Source organism: Apium graveolens, chromosome 5 (assembly GCF_009905375.1).
Source record: "Apium graveolens cultivar Ventura chromosome 5, ASM990537v1, whole genome shotgun sequence".
In the NCBI taxonomy this organism is placed as follows: domain Eukaryota; kingdom Viridiplantae; phylum Streptophyta; class Magnoliopsida; order Apiales; family Apiaceae; genus Apium; species Apium graveolens.
The window spans coordinates 211,945,764-211,950,018 of NC_133651.1; the positions used below are offsets into that span (position 1 = coordinate 211,945,764).

The following is a 4,255-nucleotide window of genomic DNA, read 5'->3' on the forward strand; positions in this document are numbered from 1 at the left end:
AAACGACTATACCACCTTTCAGCCATACCCGACAGGGTTTGAGGAAAGGCCCGACACTTAATAGCATCATTCACGGGCTGCAACAGCAGTGCATTAGAGAATGTCCAAACATGATTAGCGGGATCTCCCGTGCCATCATAAGCTTTGATAGTTGGCATCTTGAACTTCCTTGAGATATGGGCATTCATTATTTCTTCAGTGAAGGGCGGAGTAGGATCATCAGGATCTCCAAGGGGAAGAAGATTGCTTGGATCAGCCCTTAGGATAACAGCCCTTCTCTATACTAGACCATCCAGGTCTATGATAGGACGAGGATTTCTCCCCCTAGGAGGTACTGGGGGTCTGGTGGTCTGGTGCGCCTCCAAGTCACGCCTCATGATAAGTGGCATTTTATACCACTTAGAACGTCTTAAAATGGCCTAAATTGGTGTCTTGAAATCAAGTATTTTGTGTATTTGATGCGTTTTTCTAGTATTTATGCGTTTCAGGGTAATAGTTGTATTTCGGGGGAGGAATCATCAAGAATAAGCCTTGGCATGTGTTCACCATTGCGAGAGGAAAGGAATGGGCAGATTACGGCGAAGAAACGGAGCAAGCTTGGAATTTTTCCAGTAGGGTCCTGCGCGCCCGCGCAGCAATGCTGAGCGGCCGCGCAGCAGCCTGCGCGCCCGCGCAGATATGCTGAGCGGCCGCGCAAGGTCGGGGAAAAAGCTGAATTATTTTAGACTTCTACTTCTGTGTGGCTTCCAACTTCTATGTAATCTGAGTTTTATGGGACTATTATATAGGTAGATTTGAGACGTTTTCACAGAGAGTATTAAGGAGATTATGTTTTAGATTGTGTTTTACGCAAGAAGCGAAGGAGATAAGGAAGAAGACCGATTTAGCACACTGCAACGAAGAGGAAGCATATATTCTTGTGATACTTGTTTCGTTGTAACGTTGGATGCTAGTTTTCTTGCTTTGACTTATTTACTCTTGTGACGTACTCTGTTTTAATATAATTAGTTTAGTTATTATTTTCTTGTGTTTGTTTGTCGTGATTTTATATGAACCCATGATGGCGATAAGTTCTATTATGGGCTAATCGTGATCATGGGGTTACAACGGATTTATTATGGAATTCTTTAGTTAATTGTTTAATACTTTAGTGTGTGATGATTGCATGATATCTAGTATTGGTTGTGCGTATTCGTCTTATGTGCGTCGCGAACATATAAGATAGGGTGTTAATCTCTTGTGAAGCGACGGTGGATCTTGAGATTTAGAACTTGCCATGCTAGCATAGGTTCATGTACGTTGTGCATGATTAGTAGGTAACTCTAACAGTTTTATTTGCCTTATGTAATCAAAAGGAATAACTTGTGCTTAAATCGTTGTGTTGTCAATTTCTGTAGACATATAGGAACTCAACATAATTGATGACTATTCAACTTCTATCTTAATTGTGGATGCTTGGTAGAATGGTATTAGTACAATGAAAGTTGGCTTTTATCAGTTTTGTGTTATTCGATTAATATCATCACTGTCACATGCTAAAGGTAATAACAATGGCTATAGAAGGAAGTAATAATGAAGTTGTGATCTCATGAGTGTTTTATTATTGATAATTTGAAGTGTTAGTTAAGTGGTTAATTAAGTAGTTAATTATAGTTAATATTTGATCAACAATTTTAAGTGTTATTATCTTAACATTGAGAAGTAATCATACATTGGTGAGTGAGTTTAATTAGACAATAAATTAGTCTGAGTCTCTGAGGGATCGAACTAGAAAGTATTCTATATTACTTACGAACGCGTATACTTGCGTGAATATTAGTGCGTGTTTTCGCCCTAACAAGTTTTTGGCGCCGCTGCCGGGGACTCGGCGTATTTGTTTAGTTTATGAACTTACCATCATTGGTCATTAGGACTCAGTGATTAGGACGTAGTAGTTACTTACTCTTTTCGGTTGTGTTTCAGGTACTTTAGCAAGCGTTTATGCAAACTCGTTCTCGTGCTCGCAAGAGGACTTTAGATACAGCTGAGGAGACAGACGTAGTTCTTGATATTCCGGAGAAGTTAGATTTTGAGGATTCGGATTCAGGAACTGAGCAGAAAGAACCAGTAAACATGGGAGATCGTATTGTTCAAGCTGATCCAGCTCTTATGGATTTTTCTCGGCCTAAAATTGATGACATTCAGTCAAGCATCCTTCATCCGGCTATTCAAGCTAACACCTTTGAAATCAAGCCGGGCACTATTCAGATGGTGCAGAATTCTGTTTCTTTTGGAGGAGCGGCAACTGAAGACCCCAACATGCACATAAGGAATTTTGTCGAGATCTGCAGCACTTTTAAGTATAATGGCGTGACTGATGAGGCTATCAAGTTGAGGCTTTTCCCATTCTCATTGAGGGATAAGGCTAAAGACTGGTTACATTCTGAACCAGCTGGGTCCATCACTACGTGGCAAGATCTTGCGCAAAAGTTTCTGGTGAAGTTTTATCCAATGGCAAAGACCGCTGCTATGAGGAGTGCTCTTACTCAGTTTGCGCACCAACCTACAGAATCTATGTGCGAGGCTTGGGAACGCTACAAGGAAATGTTGAGAAAATGTCCACATCATGGAATACCGGATTGGATGGTGATCACTGGTTTCTATAATGGTTTGGGGGCCCAATCTCGGCCCATGCTCGATGCAGCAGCTGGAGGCGCCTTATGGGCTAAAAGCTATACTGAGGCATATAATCTTATAGAGACGATGGCTATAAATGAGCATCAAAATCCAACTCAGAGGATGACGTCAGGCAAGGTAGCAGGTATTCTGGAAGTTGATGCAGCCACCGCTATTGCAGCCCAGCTCCAAGCGCTATCAATGAAGGTCGATTCTCTGGCTACGTATGGAGTTAATCAAATAGCTATGGTTTGTGAGCTTTGTGCAGGTTCTCATGCTACGGATCAGTGTTCTCTTGTCAACGAATCTGTCCAGTATGTGAATAATTATCAGCGACAACAGCAGCCTGTGCCAGCGACCTATCATCCTAATAACAGAAATCATCCAAATTTCAGCTGGGGGAATAATCAGAATGCTATTCAGCCACCATATCAGCAAGGAGTGAGTAAACAGTTTAACCCACCTGGATTCCAGCAACCACAGCAGTATGCTACAAGGCAATCATATCCTCAACAGGGAAGTGCAGCTGCACCTACTAGTGCTGATTTTGAGGAACTTAAGCTGTTGTGCAAGAGTCAGGCGGTTTCTATCAAGACCTTGGAAAATCAAATCGGTCAATTAGCCAATGCAGTGCTCAATCGTCAACCTGGCACTCTTCCCAGTGACACGGAAGTACCAGGCAGGAAGGAAGCTAAAGAGAAAGTCAAGGCTATTACCTTAAGGTCTGGAAAAGTAGCTGATGCTGAAAAGGCAAAAGAAGTCGAAGCTGAAGTTAGAGATGAAGAATCTAAGCAAAAGGAGAAAGCGGCGGAACCAAGGAAGACTACTGTTGAACACACTCTACCTGAGGCTAATACAGGGGAGAAACAGCTCTATCCTCCACCACCTTTTCCTAAGAGATTGCAGCAACAAAAGCTGGATAGACAGTTCGGGAAGTTTCTGGAGGTGTTCAAGAAACTTCACATCAATATACCTTTCGCTGAGGCTCTGGAACAAATGCCTAGTTATGCGAAGTTCATGAAGACTATTCTTTCAAGGAAGGTGAAACTGGATGACCTTGAAACCGTTGCTCTCACGGAAGAATGCAGCGCTGTTCTGCAGCAAAAGTTACCGCCAAAACTGAAAGATCCAGGAAGCTTCACCATTCCTTGCACCATTGGCAATCTAACTTTTGATAAGTGCCTTTGTGATTTGGGAGCAAGCATTAATCTAATGCCTTTGTCGATCTTTAAAAAGCTGGATCTGCCTGATCCAAAACCCACATACATGTCGCTACAATTGGCGGACCGTTCCATTACTTACCCAAGGGGCATAGTTGAGGATGTGCTCGTCAAGGTGGATAAGCTCTTCTTTCCTGCAGATTTTGTTATTCTGGATTTTGAGGAAGATAAAAAGCTTCCCATAATCTTGGGGAGACCTTTCTTGGCTACTGGACGTACCTTGATAGATGTGCAAAAAGGGGAACTTACTATGCGGGTCCAAGATCAGGATGTGACCTTCAACGTATTTAAGGCAATGAAATTCCCTACAGAGGATGAGGAGTGCTTAAAAGTGGATGTGATTGATTCCGCGGTTACTTCGGAACTCGAGCACATGCTAA

The 4,255-nt window shown here is 42.4% G+C and overlaps 1 non-coding gene across 1 annotated transcript; it reads right to left on the minus strand.

Annotated features, from left to right (window-relative positions):
- Nucleotides 1–2,505: 2,505 nt before the first annotated feature.
- On the minus strand, nt 2,506–2,612 carry LOC141662869 (small nucleolar RNA R71). Its single transcript, XR_012550969.1, has one exon. It is a non-coding gene; the product is annotated as a small nucleolar RNA R71 (small nucleolar RNA).
- Nucleotides 2,613–4,255: the final 1,643 nt, after the last annotated feature.